This window comes from Onychomys torridus, chromosome 2 (genome assembly GCF_903995425.1).
Source record: "Onychomys torridus chromosome 2, mOncTor1.1, whole genome shotgun sequence".
NCBI lineage: Eukaryota > Metazoa > Chordata > Mammalia > Rodentia > Cricetidae > Onychomys > Onychomys torridus.
The window spans coordinates 24,066,207-24,081,825 of NC_050444.1; the positions used below are offsets into that span (position 1 = coordinate 24,066,207).

Sequence of the window (15,619 nt, forward strand, 5' to 3'; positions counted from 1 at the left end):
GAGAGACCCATGGGGGCAAGGGGGGGCAAGGAGGAGGAAAGAGCATTGATTGGTGCATAAAGTGAATGGAAAAATTTTTTTTAATAAGAAAAAGAGAGAGAAAAAAGAAAACAACCCCCCCCCTAAAAAAAAAAAAAAAACCAGACATGTTACCTGGGAGATGTTTTTCAATCAACTGAAGCATCTGAAAGGATATTCTCCAATCTGTTGAGCTGCAGGCAGACTGTGCAGTATGCTCCAGGTTTCCAGCTTTTATGAGCTGTCATTTGTGTGGCATGGGCATTTGGGTGCTGCATTTTTTCTTTGAGTCATTTCTGTTCCTGTAAGCACTCATCCATATTCTTGTAAGTAACCCCAAGGAAACTCATAGTTCACCAGGTTGGACTTTGGTGGTATCTGTATTTCAGTTTGTTGTTGGCTCCCTATCCAGAGTCAGTAGGCATGAGTGTTGCACCTCCTCAGGAAAAGATCCATCACATAAAACATTCATAAATAGGTAAAGTATCACATGCTGCCATTTTGTCTTGGATAAATCTGGATGCAAGCAGACAGCTTTAAACTCAAAAGCTTTGAGTAGTATAATGGCTTCAATGAATTCTGACAGTGAAATAACCTAGGAGAATCATCCTATTGTATTTTTTGAAGAAACTAGTCAAGATCAAGTCTAAATTAGAAAAAAATTAAAAGAAAAGAACCTTGTCTTCACACAGTAAAGTGAAGGCATTGCTATTCCCCATGTGCCCTGTCTTGAGGGTGTAAGACACATCCTTCATGTCATGGAAGCTTATGATTACAGTCATTATTTTCTATCTAAAAGTCTGCCCCAAATCATTTTTCTCCATTACATTTAAATTGGTTAAATACATTTCTTGGAGTGAAGCAATTCAGAAGAGATTTTGAGATACTTAAACGTAACTCTGTCTATGAAATTTTATAGTGGAAATACATCTGAATTCTACTTTTTGAAGTGTATCAAGTTAAATATTCCACTCAAACTGCTTGCTGTTAAAATAATGAAATATATTTGACCTATTATATTTAAAAAAACTGTGAAGAAAATATTATATTTGTTTTTGATCCATCCTAAGTGTATTGGGGTAACCATCATAGGATTACATGCTATAATTTTAATAATTGGAGACTTACAACAAATAATTTCTATATGCTGGATAAAATGAGGAATATGAAAATGACTTTGATTAATTCCAGTTTAGTTTCTGATTGAATAGTTTGTTTTTTTAGTAAGTTGTTCTTATTAATCTTAATTATTATTGTGGCTGGAATTAGAAGCCTGAAGCAGATGCATGTTAGGGTGTGTCCCAGAACGTGTTGACTGATTTAACTTAGGACAACATTCACACCATATATGAGGGAGTTGACATGGCATGCACTAGAAACTAGACAGGATAAGAAGGTAAAAGAAGGAGGCAGCCTCCAAGTCTGTCTCCTGATGGTCCCTGCAATGTGGCCAGCTGTCTCCCTTTACAACCACTATGGCTTCCTGACACCATGATATTTATTCATTCCTCCTAAACCCGTGAGGCAAAATCAAATGTTCTCTTAAGTAGCTTAAGCTGGTATTGTATCACAGCAACAATAAGTGTAATTAATATAGCTTTATATTGCTATTATAACTAACTACAATCAGCTTGAAACAGGGCAAATTAATTCTGTTGAGCAGTTTGGATGTCAAAATTATAAAATGGTGTATAGGTTTCTTCTGGAGGGGTAAGGAAAGAATCTCTGTTCTTGACTTTTGAAGACTTTGCAGCTGTTCACATCCTTATTCCATGATCAGATTATCCAGACATCTGCTGTCATATTTTTCTCTGATCTTCTGCATTAAACATTTTCAACTATCTTACAATTCCCCTACTAGCTGTAATTATTTGGCTCAACTAATATCTAACAATGAACATGATCAGTGTATATACCCTTAACTCATTAGCATTACCATAAAGGGAAAGAATGTTTTTCTATGTGATCCTTCCATATATAAATAGAAATATAACATTTCAAATTTTAAATTGGAAATAATATCTTCTTTACCTGGTACTTAAGGAAGAATAATTTTAAATTATTTTCTCTCTTTTATTGTTTATCACACTCTCTTATTTTCTGTCTGTAAGGAATGTGTGGAAAAAGAAAACACACGTCTATAAATAGCTAAAAGGAGCAGATAGTATTAAAATATTAAATAAAGGAAAATTATCAGTAATAGATTCTCTGTTGATGTCTAAAAATAAGAAAACTTATCCACATTGAAAGTATAAGAATGAAAATTTCATGTGCTGCATTTATGAAAGATATAATTTAAAATAAGGAGAGAGGAATCTGTGGCTGATATGTAAAATTAAATTAAATTATAAAATTTAAAAAATATAATAAAAAAGTGAAAAGAATAAATAATGGAAAGTTTTTTTTACAAAAAAAATTGAGGGTCTGGGTCTGAAACGTTTTATACATATGATAGTCCTAATAAAGAACCAGCAAAACCAAAAAAAAATTCTATCAAATACTTAAAATATTTATATTGATTTTAAGATATTTTAAACACCTAGCATAAGACTTGTTGCCTGTATATAATATAACCTTTGGGAATTTTAATCAATACACTGAATTAACTAACTAATGCACTTAATTAATTAAGGTAAGTATAGTCTTTTTAAATTATGGAAGAAATTTTTATCTGTTCCATTCAGCTCTACTTTGAGGAAGATTTTTTGTGAGACAGACCTTTTTTTTAACTAAATCTGTGTGGAAGCACTAGCCATATATTTATATGGTACATTTACAAAATTAAACTACATGGGAGTGAAATGAATGCACAGAATATTGTAATCTTTTGTATCTTTTAACATCCTTACATTTTACTGATGACTGCATTTTCGTGCAACTCTAGTAACAATAAGAATAATTCTTAATGCTTTTTATCCTCCATGCTTCAGAGTGGAGTTGCAATAAATTTGTATCATGCTGTGAAGTCTGAATTGTGCCTCTGAGCTGTGCCTGAATGGTGTCCCTCTGAATAAACTCCATCAAACTTTCTCTGCTATCTAGTACATTATCTCAGTGAAAAGCTTCCTGGGGTCATATTCTGCATTAAGTAGGTTTAGTTTGTTAAGATACTGTATTATTCCATGAAAATAAATTTATGTTTTATAGTTAATATGAAGAAATAAAATGCAGTCAGCTACCATTTATAGTAGTAGCCAAATCAAAGGGAAAGATAATTTGATATATATATGTGTGTGTGTGGTGTGTGTGTGTGTGTGTGTGTGTGTGTGTGTGTGAGTATATGTAAATACAAAATTGCATTTAGATGAAAACAAAGAATGTTTTAAGAAAACAGTAATTTTTATATGTCATTAAATTTTGAAGCAATGGTTTACATAGGTTATGATGATGATTTCAATTCTCTAGCTCTCAGTTCCCAAATCTATTTACATGTTATTAGCTATAATTCAACTTGGCTCAAATAATATCTTGCAATAGAGTTATTTTTCCTTTGAAATTCAATGTAACTTAATGGGAATAACAACATATTGAAAAGTGCAAGACCTGATAGATTCTGCTGGTTGACTGAGCATATTATTAACAGATGTCATAAATTTTAGAAATCAAGTTGAATTTCCTAAAATTTACATTAGTTATTTCCAATAAAGATAATGGTGCTATTTTAATAACTACCACTTAATAATCAGCCGAAGACCTAGGTGTCATGATGTTTTGCCAAGAACCTCTTACACCTTCTGAGTCCCCACTGCATAGTCTAAATAGAAGCATCCTGAGAATGGACTATGTAATGATACACTTGAGTTTGTGATATATAAGAATTTGTGATTCTCAAGTGACAGTGTTGAGAGATGGGAACAGACCTTGACAAACAGTCTGATGAAGCTGTTAACAAAATTAGATCATTTGAATTGGAGCACTGTTCTGCTTAGAAGCTGTAGATACTTTGGGTGATTTAACTTAGCTTTCTATGCTAGATTTTTCTTTTCTTTTCTTTCATTTTTTAAAAAATTGCAACAAGCTAGGGTCATCCCAGAAGAGGAAACACAAACCAAGATAATGTCTCCATCTGATTTTCATGAGGCAATTTATTGAAAATAGCTGATGTGGGAGGGTCCAATCTACTGTCGTGGATGACTTTGGGATGTATAATAAACTATACTGTGCATGCCACAGAAAAGAAGGCAGTAAGCAACATTCTTCCATGGCCAGCTTCTGTTCTCGCCTTTAAGTTCTTGCCATGTTTGAGTCCCTACTTTGGCTTTTCTCAGGGAGCTTTCTTCCTTCAAATGGATCTTCCTTCCCCAAGTTGCTAAAGGTCATGGTGGTTATTATAGCGTTAGGAAGCAAACAAAGACACTTAATCTATTGAAAATACTTTCTATGGAAAATAATAATGAGCTCTTGCTCTCGACTGTTAATGGCGGGCGGCAGGTGCTGAGCGGGACGCAGATAACCACTGTCCATACCGCAGAAGTCTCCCCTGGCCCCTGCTTTCTGCACGTCGCCCGTGTCAGAGCTGTTCAGCATGTCTGTGGTGCTGCTGAATCAGTCGCAGATGGGCTGGCCCCGGGGTCAACCAGTTCAGCAACAAGTACATCCAGGAGACCAAGCCCCTCACCCTGGAGCGCACCATTAACCTCTACCCGCTTACTAATTATACCTTTCGTACAAAAGAGCCCCTCTATGAGGACAGCTCCGTTGCGGCCAGATTTCAGCGCATGCGGGAGGAATTTGATAAAATTGGGATGAGAAGGACTGTAGAAGGGGTTCTGATTGTACACGAGGACCAGCTACCCCATGTGTTACTGCTACAGCTGGAAACAACTTTCTACAAATTACCCGGTGGTGAACTTAACCCAGGAGAAGATGAAGTTGAAGGACTAAAACGCTTAATGACAGAGATACTCGGTCGTCAAGATGGCATCCTGCAGGACTGGGTCATTGATGACTGCATTGGTAACTGGTGGAGACCAAATTTTAAACCTCCTCAGTATCCATATATTCCTGCACATATTACAAAGCCCAGGGAACATAAGAAGTTGTTTCTGGTCCAGCTTCAAGAGAAAGCCTTATTTGCAGTATTGAAAAATTACAAGCTGGTAGCTGCACCATTGTTCGAATTGTATGACAATGCACCAGGATATGGAGCCGCTATTTCTAGTCTTCCTCAGCTGTTAAGCAGGTTCAGTTTTATCTACAACTGAATCCCTGCACACAGAAGTAAAGCCGTCTCTGTGAGCACAGCTTATACACAGAATTATAGAGAATTTTTGGTTTTCTCTTGTTCCCTAAATTGCCACCTCCTTACTGTTTAAAGAGTAAAATTATTATGAACTAGATAGTGGTGTAAACATGTGACAGTATTCATTAATTGTTTGTTCTACTCATATATTTTTTGTACAACATTAAAAAAGTGAACTTAAAAACAAAGACAAGAATAATGAAATTTCAATTATGGTGAAATATAGCCGTGATCCCAGCAGCAGGAAGATACAGACAGAAGGAGCGTAAGTTCAAACCTAGCCAAAGAAACAGCAAGAACAGGTTTAAAAAAGAAAGAAAGAAAGAAAGAAAGAAAGAAAGAAAGAAAGAAAGAAAGAAAGAAAGGAAAATAACCATATTCAAGATTTCTAAAAATACTATGATTATCCTAAGGTAACCATGGCAAATGCTTTATAAAATGTGTGTCATGTATAGTGCATGATTCTCAAATACTGAGAAAAATATGTAAGTATCAAATAGACCAGAAAAGTGACTGATATAAGAATTTATGGTTTTTTCTTCTTTCTTTTTGTTTTCTAACTATAGTTGACTTTTCAAAGTTCTTGCATTTCCTTCAGTTAAAGGGTTAAATTTAGAAATTGCTTTTAACTTTATTCATTTATTTAGGGTTAGGAAAGCCATTTTTCTTTTTTTTCCCTCCCTCTTTTATCGAAAACTGATTCTTTTCTCACATAATTTATTCTGATTAAAGATTTATCTTCTTTTACTCTTCCCAGTTGCTCTTGACTCCTCCTCCCAACCAGGTCCACTCCCTTTCTGTTTCTCTTTAGAAAACAAGAGGTTTCCAAAGATAAGAAAAAACCACACAAAACAAAATAAATGATAATAAGATAAAAACAAAAAATCATCACATCAAAGTTAGACAAAACAAACCAACAGAAGGAAAAGAGCCTTCAAAGAAGAGACAAGAATTAGAGACTCATTCATTCACACATGCAAGAGTTCCATAAAAATACTAAACCAAGAGGTATAATATATTCACAGAGGTCCTGGTGCAGACCTATGCAGGCTCTGTACTTGGTGCTTCTGTCTCAGTGAATTTATGTGAACTTGGCTCAGTTGATTTGCAATGGTTCTCAACCTTCCTAACGCTATGACCCTCTAATACAGTTCCTCATGTTGTGGTGACCCCCAACCATAGAATCATTTTTGTTGCTACCTGATTACTGTAATTTTGCTACTGTTATGAATTGTAATGCAGATATTTTTAGAAATAGAAGTTTGCTGAAGTAGTCATGACCTACAAGTTAATAACCACTGGGTTAGATGGCTTTGTTGTCCTGGTATCCTACATTCTCTATGGCTCTTAAATTGTTTCTGCCTCCTCTTCTGTGGAGTTCCTTGAACTCTGAGGGGGTGGGAAAGTTTTGGAGACATCCTATTCAGAGCTGTGTGTTCCAAGATCTCTGTCCCTTTCTCTTCCCCCCCTGCCATGTGTGTGTGTGTGTGTGTGTGTGTGTGTGTGTGTAATATCTGACTATGAGTCTCTGTATTTGTTCTCATCTGCTGCAGAAGGATGTTTCTCTTATGATAGCTAAATAAGGCACTGATCTATGAGTATAGCAGTGTATTGATAGTTTTCATATATTTTAAGAAGTTTTCACTGCAATATCTTTCCTTACCATCCCTCAAATGTTCCTCAATTTTATGTGTCTTTCCCTGCATTCTCTAATACAACCCCATTTAATCTCCTCCCCAGCTAATTTCTGATTCTTGTGTCCCCTTTCCCTAAAATCAATGCTATTAACCCCTCCCATAGAGATCCATGTGTTCTTCAGGTCTCTTCCTTTATACTTAGCCTCTCTGGTTCTATGGATTGTAGGTTGGTTATCACTTATTTAATGACTAATGTCCACATAATTATAAAATATATGATATTTATCTTTCTGAGTCTGGGTTACCTTATTCAGGATGATTTCTTCTTGTAGTTATTTTGTATAACCAGAATCATGGATTATATTCAAAAGGGTAATTAGAGTTTAATAGATAAGTGTTGTCAATGAACAAAGTCACCCAGCTCTGTAATATCAAGCAACACTTAGGAAAAGAATGTTAGATTCTACCTTATACCAGAAAGCATTTATCTTGTACCTACTTCTGAATACAATAATGGGTTGTGAAGTCTATTGACAATTTCAAATTTTAAACCATTTTTCATGTGCTCTACTAATCTGAAGTACAAAAAGCCATTTATAAAATGTGCCACTTAATTGTATATTCTCTTAATCCTTTAGTGCACTTAAATTCATATACTTCCAATCCATTTGTTTGTGAATAGCCTCGTTAGTTTTGGGTTTGTGTATCCCTCATTACTTATATTCTCCTGTTTATTGGCCACATAATGTTTCTAATCTGTGGAGTGTCTGCCTATGTGGTAATATTCAAAGCATTCAGCAACTGGTGGAGGAAAAATGAACAAAAATCAGGCTAATCAGAAAGTCTGGGTGGAAGAGATACCCAGATACTATTGTACTTTTTGAATGAACCCATGCATTTTGTATTTCTCACCATTTTCTATAAGATTGTAAGGACCATTGTAATTAATAGTTTGCACCTTTTAGACACTGATTTTATTTTTGGTTTTTTGAGACAGGGTTTCTCTGTGTAGCTTTGCGCCTTTCCTGGAACTCACTTGGTAGCTCAGGCTGGCCTCGAACTCACAGTGATCTGCCTGGCTCTGCCTCCCGAGTGCTGGGATTAAAGGCATGAGCCACCACGGCCCAGCTAGACACTGATATTTTATAAGGTCTGCATGTGATGTTTATTTCTTCCTGATCTAGCTTTTTTTCCATAACTTTATAATTTTAATTATAATTTTAGCAATTTTTATTAATATTCTTCATTTTTTTCATGTCTTTTCTCTGTATGATGTTCATATAATGTTAAGGATATCATAAGCAGATTTTAAATGAGGTCCTTTTAACATGTTTCTGCTAAATATTTGAAGCATGTCTATTAGATTATTAAAGACTTATGCCATAGGGGTTTATATTCTACATAAAATTAATCAAAGGCCTCCACATAAAATTAATCAAATGTCTGTCATCCTTTTTATTTTATGAACAATGAACATTTGTACTAATTCATTTTTTCACACACTGCCTTAATTATTTTAGGTTTTAGTATGTCTAATCCTCTGCCCATACCATTGCACACTTACTATTTTTTGCTTGCCTGGACACTTTATAAGGTAATTTCTCTAAGAGAAAGGCATAAAAAATTTGAACTTTAACATTACCTTTGTAGAAAAAGTGAAGAAAGCTCTTTCCAATACTGTTCAAAGACGCATCGACATTCTACTGGAGTCTGTTCTTCTAAGCATTACTTGAGGGAATGAAAACCTTGATTGAAGTGAGACTCAGTTCTTAAAGGGAATGTCTTAATTCTGCAAGATTTAATTTAGTATATTTCGTTAAAAATTTATATGTACATATATACACATACATACATATATACATGCACTCATATATAATGGACTTTGTTAGAGTAAGAATATGGCTAGCAATAAGAAGGGAATGATGTATCCTGATCTAAATCTGTCGAGTAACATTCTTCCTTACTGGTGTCAAAGCAGGGATAACTTAATAGGTCCCTCTCTGTCTATATTTTTCAGATTTCCTCCTTAGAGTGTTGTTAAAAATTTCCTCTTTGCAATCTACACTTACAGACCAATCTTTATTAATTATATCTCCTCCCAAGCTTCTGATGCATTTTTATTTAGTAATGTTTAATTGGAGGGTGGCATATCTCTTCAGTTGCTTTAATATCCTAAGTACTGTTTATTTCAACTCTCATGGGTATGAAAAAAATTAAAGTTTATTTAATGAGTCTTTGCTGTGTAAACATTTCTTTCATATGCTATTTACTAATTGTAATTAGGGCATGCCTACCTATTAAAATTCTTAATGTACTAAAATTAATTGTAGACACCCTTTCTAAAGTGTAATGTTTAAAAATACATAAGAGTAGCAAACAAATCTTTCCTATTTGACCACATTGTCATAATAGTTTAAATGCATATGTACTTTTTAACAATAAAATTTTATGAGTTTTATGTACCTATATTAAATAGAATTAGAAAATATATAAAAGAGTAGTCTTTATACATTGATTTTTATAATGATCACCACTGAGCAGTACAACTTCACATGGATGTGTAATTTTCACCATTGGTTAGTCAAAATTTTAATGCCCACTTTTAATAAGTAATATTTAATATCACTGAGTACTTTAAATCCTTAATAATAAATTTGTTGAAAAATGATATAGTCATAATCTTACTCTTGAACTTATTTCTCAGATTTTGGCTCTATAACCATATATGTTATTTTAATCAAATGCAATTTTTTCTTTAATCATAAAAACTAAAATGTGAGTCTAAAATTCTGTTTTTTCAGCTTATAATGGAGTAGTCATGTTATAGTTGAATGCAATTATGAGTTACAGTGGCAGCTCCAGATGCTTCTATGTATATATAATGATCAATATTTGTAACTGACTTACTCCTTCCTCAAACTGTCATTCCATTGCATTAGATTTTTCTTGTCATTTTTCAGCTAGTAGGTATAAACACATGTCTACTTGTGCATAAATATTTCTTTTTTCTTTGTGATACTCTTATTTTTGCTTTCCATTTTTATTAATATATTTTTACTCTTTTACAATTTCACACACATATTTGATAATTTTTACTATCCAAACACACTTTCCTTTTTTAGTTGTATACGCTAGCTCCTGTACCCTCATCTACTTCTGCCCTACAAATCTCTGTCTTCTATTGAATACATTTTATTTCATATTGTGTCCCACTGAGTTAAACCCAGGCTGTAGGAGGTTTTTCTTGGTGGACATTCTTTTAACAACCAGCCCCAAAATAATGATACAGAAACATTAAATATTATGAAAGTTTGGCCTCAGGTCTGTTTCCAAATAGCTCTTATAATTTAAATTAACTGATTCCTATTAATCTGCATTTTGTCATGTGGCTCTTTATCTCTCCTCAGTTCTGTGACATCTTTTTGCTCTGCATCTTGCTAGTGAAATCTACAAACCTCAGATTCTAGCCCAGAGTTTATATCTTGGTCTGGAAGTCCCATTTATCCTCTCCTGTCTACAGATTGGCCAATTCAGCTTTTTGTTAAACCAATCAAAAGGACATATTTTTACTTAGTGTACATATATATCACAACATTTCCACATTTTTTTTTCTAAATAAAAAATAAAGGTTTTTAAGTCTAATACAGTAAAACTATATACAATAATAACAACTATTAGGTATTGTTTAAATAAAAAGGAAAGATCTGCTTCTAACATAGTAAAACTATATATAATGTGAACAATTATCACATAAGAATTTCATTTACAATGTCCAGCCAATTAGTATTTGGCAAATTCAGAGAAATACTGTATTATATAAGCTTTCTTGGTAAGTTCAATGTTTTAAACCTAAACAACTTTCTATTACAACTTGCATTACCATTCAATAAATATTCTTTTAGACCTTAAAACATTTTCTTAGAAAAACAACCTAAGCTTTAATCTCTCTCAACCTTATAAACTTTACATCTCTTTTGTAAGTTTTTCTGAATTAGGTAACAAACAAATTAGTATAAGTATCTGGTCTTCAACCCCATCAGAGACCTGAGAAGGATACAATATTACCCAAGTAAACAGAAAGTGCAAAGCAAGAAATTTCCAAAGTTATAAAAATGACAGAAACATCTGCCTGCCTGGACAGTCACTCAGCATTCCTCTGCAATGTTGGAATACCCATCTTTAGCCTTCAGGCCTAGAATATCTGACAAACTTTTCTGTGAAGTAGGGATTTCGAAAGTCTGTCCTACCTTGTCTTTGCAATGTTTGGCAGTTGCCTTCTTTCGTGTCCTAGTATATCAATATACAAAAATCCATACCAATGTAAAATACTTGACTAGTATTTGCTTTTTAGTTTAAATGTAGAGTCAATAATCTACCCTTTTTATCCTATCATTATTTTGTTCTGTCATTCCCTGTATCTAACTACCTTTGCTTAGTTTTCTCCCTGACCATGATGAATGACAACTTGCAACTACTCTCTCCTAAATAATGACAAACATCTATAACCCACTGAATAACCAAAAACTACCCAACCCAACCCATCTCTTGGGAATGTGGGTGTCATGTTCTCTAGACTGTTTTCTACTGTCTGATGATAATGACATCTTCAGGGATCCAAAGAACATTGGGATAATGTTATGAGAAGTGAAGAGCTTATCTGAAGTCCTGGCTGGAGTAGTTTATGAGTCTGGACCATCTCAACCAGCAGTGTTGAAGTGGTTCTGGATGCAGGTTTTTGAGGAAACTGCAACAGAAGCATTCTGAGAAGCTGAATCACGTGGACTACTTGTCTTCATTGGTTTCAGATCATTTTTTCTCTAAAAACACATTAACATTGAAAGGTAACATACATATGTACATTAACAGTATGGAATGTGCTATGTGCATAAGTCAGCTAAAGAACATTGTTTTTTGTTTAGTTTTGTTTTATGTTTGATCAGGTAAAAACACATCTGTCAACTTTATGTCTGTTTGGACTTCATAACTAAACTGTCATGAGGACTTTATAGCCAATAAGATTTATCATGTCTCATCCAGTCTCAGAGCTGTTTCCATGTACAGGGATCAGCACCTGTCTTTCAGTTTTCCTTGCTTTCATTCTTCAAGTCTGTAGCCAAGATTTTAAGGAGAGCTCCCCTGGTCAATTCTTAACTTTACTAATTCTGAGGAAATCCACAGCTTTTTATTTCCTGTGGGGAAGAAAGTATAACCTCTCTCCCAACATTACTCATTTCCATTTAAGACATTCTTAAAATATATAAGCTGATGTGATTTAGCAGTTTATGCCACTATCCAATGTCTCTCAGGGATTGTTTTTTATCATTAGCATTTATAATTTTAAAAATTAATAAAACATGATTTATGATTCAGACTCACAAATTTATAATATTCCCTATCTTTATGTGGCTTATTCTACTTACATTATTTTACTCTCTTTAAAGACTTTATTTTATTTTTAACTATTTACTTTTTTATGACTGTCTATATCCATTTTCTTTTATTTCTTCAGAACCTAAGTACATCTCTAAACATACTGTATCCATTAAGAGGTTTTCTAGGTCTGGATCTGGCTTTTCTATGTATTTTCAGTATTTCTCTGACCATGTGTGCCAAGCCTTAAAGGGACAGGCTATTCACCTGGTGAATAGCAGCAAGCTCTGCCACCATCTCAGGTATGTGAGAGCTGAGCCTCATGTCTGCAGGCCCCAGCTGGGATCTGCAACTGCCTGCCCCAGATCTGGGGCGTTTTGGGGGGTCTGTGCTGTTGTAGGTATTTTTACTTAGTCTCCTGCCACCATGTACCTTGCTGACTGTTCATAAACCTCATTCAAGTGCTCAGGAAAACAGTCATGCCTCTTTACACCATGTGTTGGACTCCAAATGTTGTCAGGCTTCTTGTTGAACTTTCTTTGGACTGCCAACCACCAAATAATGACACAGATAATTATTATTAATTATGAAAGTTTGTCCTCAGCCTAGACTTGTTTCCATCTAGCTCTTATAATTTATTAACTAATTTCTATTAATCTGCATTTTGTCATGAGGCTCTTTACTTCTCCTCAGTACCATGGTATCTCACTTGCTCTGTATCTCCCTGGGCCTCAAGTTCTAGCCCAAAGTTCCTATATTTCCCTAGAAGTTTTGCCTATTCTCTCTTGCCTAGCTACTGGCCATGCAGTTTTTATTAAACCAATCACAATGACATATCTTCACACAATATATAAATACCACACTATCCTGCAACACCCAGCCATGTATATGTGACCATTTTCCAGAACTATCCATTATCAGTGGCATCATAGCTGAGTACTAAGTTTTCTCTCCAAGGATCTGTTAGTTGCCAATAGTTCAGCACTTAGTGATAGGACCCCATAGGGCTCTTTCTGTCCATAGCTGCCTATTGATTGGAACATGTTGTACAGGCCTAATACAAGTAAATTCATGATTGCTGTGGCCATCCTGTGTTTAAGAGGTGACATTTTGCAACCTTTCTTCCCTTCTTCAACTCTTATATTCTTTCTACTTCCTATTCTGAGATAAACCCTGAGCCTGAAGTGTATGGAAAAATGTCTGGTTTAGCAAAGCCTCAACTGACAATTATTCTCAGCATTTTGTGCTGGCATGGGTCACTGAGTTCCCCTCCATTTGCAAAGACAAACTTTTATGACTAAGGCTGGGGTTAGTCTTTGTCTAGGTTATGAGCAGTTTGTTTAGAAGGTGTTTTAGTGCAATACAATTAGTTATGCAGCAGTATTCAGTTCCCCATGAGTGCCTAACTTCTCATCAGTTACGTGTTTTTATGTCTTTTAGTACCAGGCATGAATTCCTTCTTGTGGAATAGGTCTCAAATAGTTTTAAAGAGTGATTGGTTTCACCTATAAGTTGTAACACTGTTTATACCCTGGGAATATTTTGCTGGCTATTTGGAGTTCATAGATGCCTAAGACTTGAAGCCTGCAAGGAGCCATCTGGAGTTGTGAAAGTTAGCTTTCTGAATGAAAGCTTCCAATCTGTTTCCACCTTGTTTTCTGTACATTTTATATTCAAAACATATGGTGTATTCAAATATAGGGTGTTATCAACTCGTTCTGGTGGGCAAGCAAGAACTCACCAATGACAAAGGCCTGCACTGGTGTAGTTTGAAGACTATTCTTATCTTTTATTTTGTATAATAATCAAGTACTTAAAACAGCAGTTCTTAATCTGTGGGTCACGATACCTTTGGGAGCTCAAATTACCTTTTCACAGAGATCACCTGAAACACAGAAAACACACGTTTACATTAGGATAAATAATAGTAGCAGCGTTACTGTTATGAAGTAGCAATGAAAACAATTTTATGTTTGGGGTCTCCACAACATTGAAAAACTGTATTAAATGGTCATAGCATTAAGAAGGTTGAAAACCCTGGACTTAAAGATAATAATACTTTTTCTCTCCAATATAACACTTTTGTAATTTTTTTCAAACCTATTAAATGATTTTCAGTATCATATTCTTTTCAGATAGATCTGGAAAATTTCTTTGTATTTCACTTTTGGGTTTTCCTTTTCTTTTATGCATTATTGTTTAATTGTATGGGAGCAATTCAGTGATAGAGGAATTGCATATCATGTTTTAAAGCCTGAGTACTGTCTTTAGCATTTTGAAAAATAGAGTATCTAAATACAACAGTAAAATTTAATAAATTTGGTACTTTCCTTGTACATACTATAACATTCATTTTCTTTTCAATTGAAATTTCATAATTTTGAGATTTCTTTACTAAGCAATGTATTAAATAATTTTGAAATAAGTGATTTAATGCAAATGGATATTGGATATTTTAAAATAATAAATATTTGAAGTAATATCATTATAAAATGTCTGTCTTAAAATATAAAAGGGAAGTATATAAAATTAAGTACAATAAAAAAGTGTTTATTGGCTGGGTGTTGGTAGCGGCACACACTGAGGTTATATTTTAATTGTGCTGAAATGTAATTTTATTTACTGGAGAGCATAGTGATGTCACATATTGAGCCATAAGCAGAGTCAATTTGTGGTAGTCTCCAACTTTAATCCAATCACATGGCAGGCAGAGTCTCTGTGTGGTCAAGGACACAGCCAACTGTGGTGACACATGCCTTTAATCCTAGTACCAACCATAGAGACCTGGAGGTCTGTATAGATAGGCAGTGACAAGGAAGTCATGTGGCTGGGCATAGAGCCAATGAGAAGGTAGAACAGGAAAGCAATAAAAGCACAGGTTAGGCAGGAAGAAGCTCTCTCATGTGGGAAACTATGGCTTGGTGGTAAGCTAAAGTGTAGTCAGTGGCTCTTTGCTATTGCTCTGATCTCTTTGGCTATTACCTCTGTATTTGGCTCTGTGTTTCTTATTTACTAAAACTGTTTAGAAATTCATCTACAGCATGCTTTTAATCCCAGCACTCAGGAGGTAGGACCAGGTGGATCTCTATGAGTTCAAGGCCAGCTTGGTCTACAGAACAAGATCCAGGACAGGCACCAAAACTACACAAAGAAACCCTGTCTGGAAAAACAAAACAAAACAAAAAGTGTTTATTGTAGAATCCATAAGTTGTGTTCACCGTCTTTTTGTTCTTTTTATTTTTTAGGATTGTAATTTAGGCTTGCTATGGACTCACTGTGTAGGAAAAAATGACTCCCAACTCTTGGTCTTTCTATATCTATCTCTCAAGTTCTGAGGAAACAGGCATGAGCC

General features: G+C 34.6%; 1 pseudogene; it reads left to right on the forward strand.

Moving 5' to 3' along the window:
* The first annotated feature begins 4,543 nt into the window (after positions 1 to 4,543).
* On the forward strand, positions 4,544 to 5,260 carry LOC118578752 (annotated as a pseudogene).
* The last annotated feature ends 10,359 nt before the right edge of the window (positions 5,261 to 15,619 follow it).